We start from the raw sequence: 16,054 nt of genomic DNA, 5'->3' as shown, positions 1-16,054 counted from the left end.
CGTTGTGTTGTTGTCCTCCGGTGGCTGGCTAGCTAGCCAGCTAGCTAAAATGGTCCTTTTCCTAAATTACAAATGAATGGAGATAGGGATTTGGACTTGTGGTTTTACTTAATTCTCTGTACTGGCCAATGATTATAATGGTGATTCTGATCCAACCATTAATTCATACATTGTTGTGCCCCTGGCCTGAGAGGATGGAATTTCAAAATGTAGCTAGATGTAGAAGGCTAATGTTTACTAGCTAACGTTGCCTATGAATCCAAGGTAGGCTAGCGAGCAAGCATTTGAGCCAGGTAGCCTAGAACAACAACAAATAAAAGCATGTACTGTATGACTGAGTTATAGACCATTTCGTCGACATGAAAGAGAGGAGGATGGCATTAGCGTTTCTCTACAAGTAGTGTCAACATGTTTTCTACTTGCACGCACACACACACTCAGAACCATGGACAGCCACATCATATTTAGCTTGCATTGATTAAATGACTAAATCATTTTTGGTATATTTTAGTTGTCACTGTATTAGACTAAACAGGGGTTATTTGATGATGTTGAAATGGTGGTGGAATAGTGGAGGCAACTCATGTTTTCTTTGCGACTTGCGGTAACTCTGTGGTTCTAAATCAATAGTTGTTTCGTGGTCCGAAAATGTAGGAAACATTAACTTGCTTGACCATGCTGTAGGTCATGTAACTGTCTGTTACTCTACATGCAATATGCTTTGTGGACTTCACCAGACAGAGGCTGGGATAAAACAAGGGTGTGGTTGAATTTATTCTGCCACTCTGTCTTCTTATTGTCTTGGCCTTTAGGCCTACAGTGCATTTGGAAAGTATTCAGACCCATTGAGATTTTTTCCACATTTTGTTACGTTACAGCCTTATTCTAAAATGTATTAAATAGGTGTTTTTGCTGTCAATATGCACACAATACCTCATAATGAAAAAGCAAAAACAGTTTTTTAGAATTTTTGGCAAATGTAAAAAATGTCATGAAATATCACATTTACATAAGTATTCAGACCCTTTACTCAGTATTTTGTTGAAGCACCTTTGGCAGCGATTACAGCCTTGAGTGTTCTTGGGTATGACGCTACAAGCTTGGCACATCTGTATTTGGGGAGTTTCTCCCATTATTCTTTGCAGATCCTCTCAAGCTCTGTCAGGTTGGCTGGGGAGCGTCGCTGCACAGCTATTTTCAGGTCCCTCCAGAGATGTTCGATTGGATTTAGTCCGAGCTCTGGCTGGGCCATTCAAGGACATTCAGAAACTTGTCCTGAAGCCACTCCTGCGTTGTCTTGGCTGTGTGCTTAGGGTCGTTGTCCTGTTGGAAGGTGAACCTCCTTTGCCCCAGTCTGAGGTCCTGTGCACTCTGGAGCAGGTTTTCATCAAGGATCTCTCTGTACTTGGCTCCGTCCATCTTTCTCTCGATCCTGACCAGTCTCCCAGTCCTTGCCACTGAAAAACATCCCCCCAGCATGATGCTGCCACCACCATGCTTCACCGAAGGGATGGTGCCAGGTTTCCTCCAGACGTGACGCTTGGCCTTCAGGCCAAAGAGTTCAATCTTGGTTTCATCAGACCAGAGAATCTGGTTTCTCGTGGTCTGAGAGTCCTTTAGGTGTCTTTTGGCAAACTCCAAGCGGGCTGTCATGTGCCTTTTACTGAGGAGGGGCTTCCATCTGGCGACTCTACCATAAAGGCCTGATTGGTGGAGTGCTGCAGAGATGCTTGTCCTTCTGGAAGTTTCTCCCATCATCACAGAGGAACTCTGGAGATCTTTCAGAGTGACCATCAGGTTCTTGGTCACCTCCCTGACCAAGGCCCTTCTCCCCCGATTGCTCAGTTTGGCCAGGCGGCCAGCTCTAGGAAGAGTCTTGGTGGTTCCAAACTTCTTTCATTTAAGAATGATGGAGGCCACTGTGTTATTGGTGACCTTCAATGCTGCAGAAATGTTTAAGTAACCTTCCCCAGATCTGTGCCTCGAAACAATCCTGTCTCGGAGGTCTATGGACAATTCCTTCAAACTCATGGCTTGGTTTTTGCTCTGACATGCACTGTCAACTGTGGGACATTATATAGACAGGTGTGTGCCTTTCCAAATCATGTCCAATCAATTGAATTTACCACAGGTGGACTCCAATCAAGTTGTAGCAACATCTCAAGGATGATCAATGGAAACAGGATGCACCTGAGCTCAATTTTTCAGTCTCATAGCAAAGGGTCTGAATACTTATGTTTTTTATTTTTAATACATTTGCACAAATTAAAAAAAAACCTGTTGTCGCTTTGTCATTATGATGTATTGTGTGTAGATTGATGAGGGACAAAAAGAATTGTATCCATTTTAGACTAAGGCCATAACGTAACAAAATGTGGAAAAAGTCAAGGGGTCTAAACATTTTCTGATCACACTGTATATATCACGACACAAGGCATATGAATTAACAGGTTATAGAGAGAACAATTCAATAATCACAACATAGAGGGTAAAGCTGCTTCAGGCCTCTACACTATTTGCTCTACACTATCTACATTCATTTATCAGAAGTTGAAAAGCAAACAAGCAAAATATTCCTTATTTAGACCAATAGATGGAGTCATTGTACAGTGTTTCTTTATTTCTCAAATACACTGCTCAAAAAAATAAAGGGAACACTTAAACAACACAATGTAACTCCAAGTCAATCACACTTCTGTGAAATCAAACTGTCCACTTAGGAAGCAACACTGATTGACAATACATTTCACATGCTGTTGTGCAAATGGAATAGACAACAGGTGAAAATTATAGGCAATTAGCAAGACACCCCCGATAAAGGAGTGGTTCTGCAGGTGGTGACCACAGACCACTTCTCAGTTTCTATGCTTCCTGGCTGATGTTTTGGTCACTTTTGAATGCTGGCGGTGCTTTCACTCTAGTGGTAGCATGAGACGGAGTCTACAACCCACACAAGTGCCTCAGGTAGTGCAGCTCATCCAGGATGGCACATCAATGCGAGCTGTGACAAGAAGGTTTGCTGTGTCTGTCAGCGTAGTGTCCAGAGCATGGAGGCGCTACCAGGAGACAGGCCAGTACATCAGGAGACGTGGAGGAGGCCGTAGGAGGGCAACAACCCAGCAGCAGGACCGCTACCTCCGCCTATGTGCAAGGAGGAGCAGGATGAGCACTGCCAGAGCCCTGCAAAATGACCTCCAGCAGGCCACAAATGTGCATGTGTCTGCTCAAACGGTCAGAAACAGACTCCATGAGGGTGGTATGAGGGCCTGACGTCCACAGGTGGGGGTTGTGCTTACAGGCCAACACCGTGCAGGACCTTTGGCATTTGCCAGAGAACACCAAGATTGGCAAATTCGCCACTGGCGCCCTGTGCTCTTCACAGATGAAAGCAGGTTCACACTGAGCACATGTGACAGACGTGACAGAGTCTGGAGACGCCGTGGAGAATGTTCTGCTGCCTGCAACATCCTCCAGCATGACCGGTTTGGCGGTGGGTCAGTCATGGTGTGGGGTGGCATTTCTTTGGGGGGCCGCACAGCCCTCCATGTGCTCGCCAGAGGTAGCCTGACTGCCATTAGGTACCGAGATGAGATCCTCAGATCCTTTGTGAGACCATATGCTGGTGCGGTTGGCCCTGGGTTCCTCCTAATGCAAGACAATGCTAGACCTCATGTGGCTGGAGTGTGTCAGCAGTTCCTGCAAGAGGAAGGCATTGATGCTATGGACTGGCCCGCCCGTTCCCCAGACCTGAATCCAATTGAGCACATCTGGGACATCATGTCTCGCTCCATCCACCAACGCCACGTTGCACCACAGACTGTCCAGGAGTTGGTGGATGCTTTAGTCCAGGTCTGGGAGGAGATCCCTCAGGAGACCATCCGCCACCTCATCAGGAGCATGCCCAGGCATTGTAGGGAGGTCATACAGGCACGTGGAGGCCACACACACTACTGAGCCTCATTTTGACTTGTTTTAAGGACATTACATCAAAGTTGGATCAGCCTGTAGTGTGGTTTTCCACTTTAATTTTGAGTGTGACTCCAAATCCAGACCTCCATGGGTTGATAAATTGGATTTCCATTGATTATTTTTGTGTGATTTTGTTGTCAGCACATTCAACTATGTAAAGAAAAAAGTATTTAATAAGATTATTTCATTCATTCAGATCTAGGATGTGTTATTTTAGTCTTCCCTTTATTTTTTTGAGCAGTGTACTATGAGCAGCTCCATAATGTTGTCCGTTGTATTCTGTGGTTTTTAATTCATGTGAGGAGGCCTGCTTGCTGCGTCTGTCTGTCACCAACCTCTTCACAGGAAATTGGCTCGACTCAGGGTCTGACCTCACCAACAGGTAAAGACTTGGGTAAGACAGGGTGAAAATGTCATTACAAATAGACATGAATTTAGGCTAACAGTGCTGGTTTTGCAGTTTTTCTTTCCTGCACAGTGTTTGTGAAAAGGGATTATAGGGTCTTTCTGCAACGTAAGAACCCTTTAAACCCCCAGTCACATCCTTCATGCAGTCTTACTCAAAATACACCAGCAGGACCATACCAGAAATGTATGTTTTGTTCACTTCTCTGACTACCACTTCTTGTGGAGTGTACCCCTTGTTTAAACAGCTGGGGACAAAGCTGGTGTTAGGGCTGTTCCTGAACGTGAACCCAGAGTGAGATTACAGGCTCGGTACCCTACACTGGCACAGTGAGATTACAGGCTCGGTACCCTACACTGGCACAGTGAGATTACAGGCTCGGTACCCTACACTGGCACGGTGAGATTACAGGCTCGGTACCCTACACTGGCACGGTGAGATTACAGACTCGGTACCCTACACTGGCATGGTGAGATTACAGGCTCGGTACCCTACACTGGCACAGTGAGATTACAGGCTCGGTACCCTACAATGGCACGGTGAGATCAGCCTCTGCCACCCATACTGTAGATTTACCCCTCATAGACATGCTGCTCACACTGGGCCTCAGGGAATAACCACAACTATAATTTCTACATATAAACAATTTAACACGTATTTTAGTCTCACTTTGTTTCAAAGAACTTTCTGCCCCCTTTGCACATACAGTTTATTATTTTATCAGAATGTGACCGTTGACCTTTCAACTCCCTGTCCTTCCCCTACAGGGGATCATCTCATGTCTGGCTTCTGCACAGCACTGGAGGCTAAAGACAAGCTCATGGACATCATTAAAGACAAGCTGGAGTGTGAGAGACAGGGGTGAGTCCATAAACATGTTGTCATAGACACATACCTTGTGATCACATGTAGTGGGTCTTCTCTCCTCACTTTCATCGTCACTGTCTCTCAATACTCTATCACTTACTCTCGCTCTCGCTCTCTCTCTCTCTCTCTCTCTCTCTCCTCCCCTGTCTCTCTCTCTCCCCCCTCTTTTTCTCTCTCTCCCCCTCTCTCTCTCTTCCTCTCTCTCCCACTCTCTCTGAATAGCCAATCAGGTGAGTCCACTACATTGCTTGTTATCTCAGCTCTCTCTGTCCATTCATGGTCTGAGCTCTAGGGGGAGTAGCATGCCCACGGCTCTAAAGAAGTCTGAATGTAAAGGGAACATCATGTCTTTTCCTAGACTTATTATAGCCAACTGGGATCTCCCTGTGTCACGCAGTGACAATTACTTTCTGTCTAAGTTGTTTACAATGATACGTCATGAGTATACAGATATCAACTCTATTTGTATTTTCCATCCCATCCCAATGTATGTTATCTCTGATAATAGGAAGGGTATTCATCAAAGCAGGCCTCCTACATCCCAGTCAGTGTTTATGATGCAGTTGCTGAAATGTATGGATTGTGTGACTAAAAATAAGTTATTGAATATCGTATTATGGATGTTTTTAGTAGTAGAGCTGTCAGCCAATAGATTCTTGTCTTACTCCCATCGCCAATTCATTATGGTCCAGTTGATGACGTCAATCTTGGAATTGTGTGACCTCATGCCTCTTTACGCATCAACTACAGCCCATGAGGGGAATTGATTGGGCTTAAATTGATTGACCCTCTTGTGTTTGCTGTGCGAGTGGAAAAAGTAATAGCTTGCATTTGCAATGGCTTAAACTGTGTGCTAGGATGTTGCGTAATGTCTTTTTCATATTTTTTAACACTGAGTGAGTGTGTATAGTTAGTACAATCTTTCTCAATTAAAGTTGTATTTTTTTATTAGGAAAAACTCTTAGTCAATTGGACTGATGTAAGATTTCTCCCTGTGTGAGTCCTGACCTGGAGATGTCGTTAATTAGAAGTGGCTTGGGACTTCAACCAGCCAGTGAGGCGCCGACACAACTAAGGGCAAGAAAAAACATTTACAAGTGTTGAGATTAATCAGACCCAAACAGGTGGTAATAGATGCATATTTAATCCAAATAGCTCATGAATATGAATCTGTCGTACAGAGTCAACTGTCAGGGTGGGGAGGGGAGGATGGAGAGAGTGAGGATTGCGAGGGAGAGGAGGATAGAGGAAGGGAGTCGGGAGACGGGGGGAGGATGGAGAGGGAGATGATGGATAGAGAGAGGGAGTCGGGAGACGGGGGGAGGATGGAAAAGGAGATGGAGAGAGAGGAATAGAGAGATGGGAGAGGTAGGATAGAGCGAGGGAGGATAGAGGGAGTCGGGAGAGGGAGAGGAGGATAGAGAGTGAGATGGAGGAGAGGATCTAGAGGGAGAGGATGGAGAGAGGGAAAGGTTGGAGAGAGAGAGGGAGAAGAGGGGAGGATGGAGAAGGAGGAAGGGAGAGTTGGGGGAGGAGAGGAACCCAGCTCCCAGTAGACCTCCCCCCTCTCGGCAGGTGGATGAATAATGCATACTTACACACCCAGGTTATGATGGGTAATTGATTGAGGCGTAAACACTGATGATGCAGGGCTGGAGTTGGGGGGGTGTTCGTCATGGGTGGAGGGAGTTTCGTCATGCCCTCCCCTCACCTGAGGAAAAGCAGCTCCGCCACAACAATAACAATACCAGGAGAGTGAGAGAGAAGGAAAGTGAGAGAGAGTGGGAGGGAGAGACAGAGAGAAGACAAAAGTAGGTTAGGGAGAGAGAGAGAGAGAGTGAGAGAAAGATAGAGTACTTTAACCAAGACCCAGGCAGCCAGCCAGGCATCAGAGCCGCAAGGCCTCACCTGGCATCATTAAGGTGGCGGATTAAGATTCCCAAGCTGTCGGAAAGACGTGAGTAATCCTCTCAAATGGAACGAGGGAGTGTGCAGCGGCATTTTAAGCCTGTCCTGTTGTCGCTTGCTGGTGGAATATTAACTCTGAGGTCAGTGAGTCTTACTGTTCTCTACAATGACCTGACTGGGGATGATGTGGCTGAGCTAGTTTCCACTAACACTGACAGACTATTGCTGGACTCTTTCTTTCCTACTCTAGCTATGCCACGGCACTCATTCACTTAGCCCTGGACTCTTGGACTCTCACACTTCATTCTGGAACCCGTAGAAGACTTTATATTCCGTGACAGTTGCTGCATCACCTTTGTGCCAGCCTATGATCGGAGATGGAGTCGAGACAGCAACTGTTGAGATCCAGACCCATCTCTGCCCCATGTTGGGTTTTATTTATTTCCCTCAGAACTTTGTGCCCAGAGCCCCGGCCAGGTGGGCCCATATGCTGTCTGCTAATGTGGTTATACATAAAATGTCCACAACTGGCCTGCTGCCTGCCTCACTGCCTGGTAGCAGGATGTGCATGTCACTGGGAATAAGTACTAGACCTGATGAGGGGTTGTAGTCTACCGGGGACCTGTGATACAAGACTGTAGCTCCTCAGCTTCAATCAGCCATCTTTAAATGCCAGGGATCACGAATTCAGACATCCTAAATATGTGAGGTCATTAGCTAGCTTCCCTTTTAGACTTCCACTAAACCATAGAACAAGTGTACACATTGAGGAGATTTTTTCCCCACTCGGTTTTTGATAGTTCATTGGAATAAAATCTATTTTCCCAGTCTTCAAATAGTTGTATTAGAATCGTATTAACCCAGATTCTCTGTCACTGTATCATGGTCAGTATTCCTTTCAGAGAACAAGGATCAGTATCCAGAAAAGTGTTTTGTCTAGCACTCTGCAGAGTGGTGACACATTAAGCAATGTTTTTCAAAGTGTGTGTGTGTGTGTGTGTGTGTGTGTGTGTGTGTGTGTGTGTGTGTGTGTGTGTGTGTGTGTGTGTGTGTGTGTGTGTGTGTGTGTGTGTGTGTGTGTGTGTGTGTGTGACCTGTAGACATGCTCTCTGCTCTGCTCTAAGAGGAGGCTCTCTCTATCTCCTGCTGGTAAACAGGAAGCAGATTCTCTAGAATGACACATCAGTGCCTCTCTGTGATGGACTTAATGCCTTAACAAACCCCCCACTGCCTCTAATTGAGTTAATGCAAGAGGGACAGAGGAGAGGAAGAAGGAATTCTTCCTCAGAATTCTCTCTCGATATTGTGCCAGTGGAACACTAGTCATTAAGAGTGATTACTGATTGCATACCAAATGTATGTTGCTATAATTAAATACCTCAGTTTGTTCCTGCCATGTTCATGTCTCTAGGATTTCTAGGAAAAGCAACCACTGATGTTGAGTTATAGTCAAATTACTGCCCTCACAACTCAATGCCAATCTCCTACTATTTGATTCTCTCCAAAGGACACTAGTCTGGGAGGCTTCCACATTCCCATGGGTTACGCTGCCATGTACAATAGCCACGCGGTCAAAGCGACCCGGAAGTGTTGCAGAGGACTTCCTGCCAGAGAGTTAGGGTGGAAGGTGAGGACTTTACACAGAAACTCTTCTCTTATTGTTTTTACAGTAGCATAATTCACTTTTCCTCTCAAACAGTGCATCAAAACAGTGCATCAAAACATAGCAAATCAAAAGGGAATGACCTCTCAGTGAAGGCACACTCTGGGCCTGAGTGTCTTGTCCCTGTCTGTGTGCCTCTGTCCGTGCCGCTAGCCAGACTGCAGCTGGAGTTAATCATTACGCTCTCTTTTAGAATATTGCCCTTCTATCTCTCTCTCTGTCTTCTCTAATACCTTTAGAATATTACCCTTCTATCTCTCTCTCTCTGTCTTCTCTAATAGCTTTAGAATATTACCCTTCTATCTCTCTCTCTCTGTCTTCTCTAATACCTTTAGAATATTACCCTTCTATCTCTCTCTCTCTGTCTTCTCTAATACCTTTAGAATATACCCCTTGTAATGTAAGGATTTGATGCTTTTGCCATGATCGGATGTTGAGATCGAAATGAAAGTTTCCATTATGCTGATGATCACATACTTTTCCTGGGTCAATCGAGCTGCCATCTGGCATTATAGTTTTATAGGAGGAACTTCTATATTGTGAGCTTATCTTGTTCTCTTCTGAAGGATTTAACTTAGAAAAGTGGTCCTCTTTAGCTCAGTTGGTTCTAAGCTGACATATGGAATTGTTTTGTGGTCATACCATGGATCATACCATGGATCATTTCATTTAGAATTTTAGGACCACTTTAGACTCCAAAAATATATATATTTAAACGCTATTTGATAAAATATTGAATTTGGCCTTTACTACTATATTCCATAGAAATGCACTTAATAACACATTCATAAATGGCAAAAAAAGACAGTCAAAAAAGCAAGCTCATCAATAAGCTAAGGACCCTGGGACTAAACACCTCCCTCTGCAACTGGATCCTGGACTTCCTGACGGGCTGTCCCCAGGTGGTAGGGGGAGGTGACAACACATCCACCAAAGAAGTCAAGGGATGTGAGAAACTCCCCAAATACAGGTGTGCCAAGCTTGTAGCGTCATACCCAAGAAGAGTCGAGGTTGTAATCGCTGTCAAAGTTGCTTCAACAAAGTACTGAGTAAAGGGTCTGAATACTTATGTAAATGTGATATTTCTGTTTTTTTTATTTGAATAAATATGCAAAAATGTCCAAAAAACTGTTATTCCTTTGTCATTATAGGGGATTGTGTGTAGATTGATGAAGGGGAAAAACTATTTAAACAATTTTAAAATGAGGCTGTAACATAACAAAAGGTGGAAAAAGTCAAGGGATCTGAATACTTTCCGAATGCACAGTATGTACTCACACACACACACACACACATACAGTACCTGTCAAAAGCATGGACACACCTACTCATTCCATGGTTTTTCATTATTTTCACTATTTTCTAAATTGCAGAATAATAGTGAAGACATCAAAACTATTAAATAACACATATGGACTCATGTAGTAACCAAAAAAGTGTTAAAACATCAAAATATATATTCTATTTGAGATTCTACAAAGTAGCCATGCTTTGCCTTGATGACAGCTGCACCCTCTTGGCATTCTCTCAACAAGCTTCATGAGGTAGTCACCTGGAATGCATTTCAATTAACAGGTGTGCCTTGTTAAAAGTTGTGGAATTTCTTTCCTTCTTAATGTGTTTGAGCCACTCAGTTGTGTTGTAACAAGGTATGGTTGGTATACAGAAGAGAGATTTTTGGTTCCATGTGCCGTGTCTTTGTGAGACGCAGAGTAGATGAATGGATGATCTCCACATGTGTGGTTCCCACCGTGAAGCATGGAGGAGGAGGTGTGATAGTGTGGGGGTGCTTTGCTGGTGACACTGTTGGTGGTTTATTTAGAATTCAAGGCACACTTAACCATCATGGCTACCACAGCATTCTGAAGCGATACGCCATCTCATCTGGTTTGCGCTTATTGGGACTATCGTTTGTTTTTCAACAGGACAATGACCCAAAACACACCTCCAGGCTGTATGAGGGCTATTTGACCAAGAAGGCGAGTGATGGAGTACTGTATCAGATGACCTGGCCTACACAATCACCCGACCTCAACCCAATTGAGATGGTTTTGGATGAGTTGGACCGCAGCATGAAGGAAAGCAGCCAACAAGAGCTCAGCATATGTGGGAACTCCTTCAAGACTGTTGGAAAAGCATTCCAGGTGACTACCTCATGAAGCTGGCTGAGAGAATGCCAAGAGTGTGCAAAGCTGTCATCGAGGCAAAGGCTGACTACTTTTGACTAGTTTTGATGTCTTCACTATGTTTCTACAATGTAGAACTGGTTCTCTCTCTCTCTCTCTCTGTGTGTGTGTGTGTGTGTGTGTGTGTGTGTGTGTGTGTGTGTGTGTGTGTGTGTGTGTGTGTGTGTGTGTGTGTGTGTGTGTGTGTGTGTGTGTATGTGTGTGTGTTTATGCTCCAAACTCTGACATTGCTCCTCCTAATATTATATATTTCTTAATTCCATACCTGTACGTTTACATTTGTGAGCATTGTTGTTGTCACGGATCCCTCTGGAACTTTCATCACGCGCACCTGTCCCTTATTCCCACTTATTAGTATTGTATACTGATTGTATATATGTTCCCTTTGGTTTCCATTGGTGGGTCGATTATTGTTCCCACGTCCGTTGGTGGTGTGAGTACCTATGCGTTGGTGCAGCTGTTATGCTGCGTGCTTTATATATTGTGTATTACTTGTATCGTCCTGTGTCGTTCAACAAGGTTTACCATCGCTCTTTTGTTTGGGTACAGCCCAGTGTTTTTGTCTAAGTATTTTTTGGGGGTGTATTATTAAAAAACCCTATTGTGTATTCCTGCGCCTGTCTCCAAATACTTTATATCAGCGTGACAGTTGTGAATTGTTAGATATTACTCCACTGTTGGAGCTAGGAACACAAGCATTTCGCTACACCCGCAATAACATCTGCTAAATATGTGTATGCGACCAATAACATTTGATTTGATATTCCTAGCACGCAATGACTACATCAAGCTTGTGACTCCACAAACTTGGATACATTTGCAGTTCGTTTTGGTTGTTTTTCAGATAATTTTGTGCCCAATAGAAATGTATGGTAAATAATGTAGTGTCATTTTGAGAATAGAATAGATTTCTTAACACTTATACATTAATGTTAATTCTACCATGATTACGGATAATCCTGAATTAATCATTAATAATGATCAGTGAGAAAGTTACAGAGGGTCAAAGATCATACCTCCAAGACATGCTAACTTAGTATGTCTTGTGGTTATGATCTTTGACCCTCAGAATTCTATCTCTTATAATTATTCACGATTGATTCAGGATTATCCGTATTCAAGGTAGCAGACACACTAAGTGTTATTCATTTTGGACCCCTCTGTATCAGTGGAGGCTGCTGAGGGGAGGACGGCTCATAATGTCTGGAACAGAGCAAAATGGAATCCACACTTGGTGTATTTGATCCCGTACCACTCCAGCCGTCACCACGAGCCCGTCCTCCCCAATTTAGGTGACAACAACCCATTGTGGACTGTTTATACTGTCCTTAACAATTCCACACGTCTCATACATATAAAATATGGGTTCTGTCAAGAGGAAAATCATACCATCCCTAATCATATACATTCAATATTCTCTCCAATAATTTTCCTCCACATATTTATCTAATTGTCATGTTGACTCAAATAATAGCAGAACACTGTCCTTCATTTTCTTTAGATGAATCAGAAGTACTACAGGGGAGGGGAAATATGAGTCAACCATGGTAATCTGTTGATTAGCCATGAGTCAACTAGCTTCAAATGCCTGGGTGCAGTGAGTGAGTCTCTCTAGTCGTTTCTACACTGCTGCAGTATAGCATAGAGCATGATGCCCATGGCTAATCAACAGAACAGCGTGTAAAAACTCTCTCTTCCTGTTCACTTTCCCCACCGGCAGATGGAGGCTTAATTTTCCCTGGAGGGTCCACCACTGCCCACCCTCATCCCAACCCCCACTCCGTGCCGTCCCCAGGCCTCTCTCCTCTCACTGAGCTCTGCTACCACCCCCCCAACCTGTCATCCCCTCTCAGTGGTCTGATTCCCTGCCCCCAGCAGAGGCGGTCACAGCTGGTGATATGGGAACAGGAAGTGAACTGCCACTCACTGTGACCTCATACAGGGCAGCCAGGCCAGGTCTCATCATGCATCATACCCTGCAGCAGTGGGAAGCATCTGTGGGCTTCCGACTGACAATGAGGCCAGTTTGATTCACTCTCCACCTTTCTATCCTATTATTCTCTCTCTCACCGACCCCCTCATCATCATCATCATCATCAGAGCACCTACCGTGTTACTGATGTATAATTTTATGGTATGAATTTCACACGTTGTTATCAGGCACTTATCAGACATTATCACAGTGTTACCACAGAATTTCACTCTAACCCTGTTATGACTGTATGAATAACTGTATGACTGTATCTTGTCTCTTACCAGATCCTTGGGCTCTAAGCATTGACAGCCTTATCAACATTATCTCTGATACTCAGTTGTTCTCATGATAAGCCTCTCCCATAGAACAGAGATAAAGATGAATCCCCTAGATATACAGACGCTTGTGAAAGTCTACACCCCTTGCACAGTCTTCACATTTTTCTCATTTAATATTACATGTAAAAAGGATTACGTTGGATTTTTTTTTCTTACCAATCTACACAACCTACTCCACCATTCCAAAGGGAAAGAAAAATAATATAACATTTTCCTAATTAATAATACAAAAACGAAGATGTGTTGATTGTGTATGTCTTCACAACCCAGGGTTAATACTAGGTGGAAGCACCTTTGGCATCCATTTCAGCTATAAATCATTTTGAATAAGATTCTACCAACTTTTCACAAATCTTAGGGCAACATATATCCAAATTGCTCAAGCTCAGTAAATTCGGCAGGCAATCATTGACGGACAGCAATATTCAAGCCTCTCTGATTCTCAAGCAGATTTAAGTCAGTACTGAGACTAACCCACTCAGGAACACTCAACACCTCTTGGAAAGCCATTCTGGTGTGTCTTTGGCATTAACATTTCTGTAATGGTCCCGCTGAAAAATAAAACTCTATCCCAGGGTTTGTTTGGCAGAATACTGAGACAGCTTTTCCTCTTTTTACCTGTGCTTTGCTCCTTTCATATTTATTTTGATTCTGAGACACTCCCCAGTCCCTACCAGTAACAAGCATACCCATAACTTGATGCCACCACAAAACTTGAAAATACAGAAAGTTTCACTTGGTATTGTGTTGCGTTGGATTTGATGCAAACCTGTTTTTCATTTAGGCCAAAAAGTAAATGTATTTGATGTGTTTGTCTTGCATGTAATTCCTTTATCATATATTCCAGAGATGTAGCAAATAGTAAAGGGTCTGAATACTTGTAACAGGGCTTTGTGAAGCCTTCATTTAATATGATTTATTAGGCCTTTATTAAGCGGTGCTTATGCCACCCTTTATAAAGCACAGGTTTATGTCATATTTGACATTGGTGGTTATTTCACACAGTTATGCCACATTTATGAACCCTTTAAAAAGCATGACATACGGTTATAGATGATTTGTAACACATTCATGTAGTGTTTATGAAGGCTTTATAAGCTGCACTTCATTTAAAGCGGGATCAAATGTAATGTGAGAATTGCATTGTGAAAGGCAATTACTTTATATGAACATGTATTGTAATGTGAAACATGGATTTCTAGATGAAACACTAAGTTTGATGAAACTATGATTTTGTGTGTTTTTCTTAGTCAATTGAAATTGTGCTTAGCGTTTTCAAACAACTGCCTTTTGGATGATCTGTTTTGAGTTTTGGACTAGGAGTGGTGAAAATGCTCGACATACTTGTGGAAATTGCACCAAACCGACCAAAAAAAAAACTATCCTTTCCCATACAGTGTTGACTGTAACTTGACATGAACAGTTTTTGTAGAATTTGTATCCAATGATAGGTTGTGAGCAAGTTAAGAAATATGTCGGTCCTACAGTTTCATTATCCTTATACAGTACATGCGTCGGATAAATCATCAGAAATGGGGGTAATGTAAAGCAGTTGACTGCTTTATAAACGTTGTACGGTGTTTTATGCCATTTCTGCCCCATGTAACATTGTACAAGACCACCTTTTCTTTGCGTGACTTGTCAACTGATACATTATCACCTGTCCCTCTGCTTGAAATGTATCAACTTACAGTGTAATAATACAGATAATGAGTGGCACATATTGTCATATTCAACCCAGGTATTTCAGCAGTGCATTGTACACTACACTACATGTATAATTCCAAATGGTAGAATATAGATTGACTCTTACAACTTTGTCCTATTGATGCACATTGGCTGATGGAGAATGACAACGTATTATTTACAGCCAGATCCATATTTGGTTTTACCTTCCACCATAAATGTATGTCAAATTGATACATTTATGAGGTAAAATGATAGAAATGTACAGTGTTCAGCAGTTATCAAACTAAATACATTAACTAGGCACTACATCATTTTGGTTCAATAGTTATCAGTTTTGAGCAGTTTGATTAAGTTCATTGTATTGTTAACAAATTAGAATAGAATTTTGGAAAAGCAGATACTTAGATTGAATATGTATCCAAATTGGAAGAGTGATTTGGTGCAGTGAACAAGTGACTTGTGAATTTGTTTGCTGTACTCAGTCAATTGAAAATGTGCTTAGAGTTTTGAAACATGAACCATAGGTTTTGATTTTTGTGCCAAAGTGATGATAAATAAACATTCGGGGAGGAGGAGGGGGTGTCACGACTTCCGCCGAAGTCGGTCCCTCTTCCTGTTCGTTCGGCGGTCGACGTCACCGGCTTTCCAGCCATCGCCGATCCACTTTTCATTTTCCATTTGTTTTGTCTTTGTTTTACACACCTGATTTCAATCCCACAATTACTGTTTCATTATTTAACCCTCTGTTCCCCCATGGGTTTTTGTGAGTGATTGGTTATTGTATTTTCGGTCTGTCATGGTGTGTGTGTATTTGTTACTTTTGTCATGACGTTGGCCTGTGGGTAAGGTTTATGACCCCCCCATAAATACCTTTCTCCCTTCCCCTCTCTCTCTGACCCTACTGAAGGACTCTCGAATAGCCTTGTTGAACATAGAAAGTCTGGGAACATCAAACAAGTGGGGGTAAGGAACCATATTTCGGTAATAGAACCAGTTGGAAATATGCGTTGGAACTTAATGAGTATGGATGTCAGTTCGGTTGTCATCTGAGAC

At 43.0% G+C, this 16,054-nt stretch overlaps 1 long non-coding RNA gene across 1 annotated transcript; it reads left to right on the top strand.

The window, feature by feature from the left end:
- The first annotated feature begins 7,093 nt into the window (after window positions 1-7,093).
- On the top strand, window positions 7,094-15,653 carry LOC123725137 (uncharacterized). The gene is made up of 3 exons (XR_006757522.1): window positions 7,094-7,290; window positions 8,658-8,777; window positions 12,720-15,653. It is a non-coding gene; the product is annotated as an uncharacterized lncRNA (long non-coding RNA).
- Window positions 15,654-16,054: the final 401 nt, after the last annotated feature.

Source organism: Salmo salar, chromosome ssa01 (assembly GCF_905237065.1).
Source record: "Salmo salar chromosome ssa01, Ssal_v3.1, whole genome shotgun sequence".
NCBI classification, from domain to species: Eukaryota; Metazoa; Chordata; class Actinopteri; order Salmoniformes; family Salmonidae; genus Salmo; species Salmo salar.
This window is presented reverse-complemented; position numbering and strand designations above follow the sequence as displayed.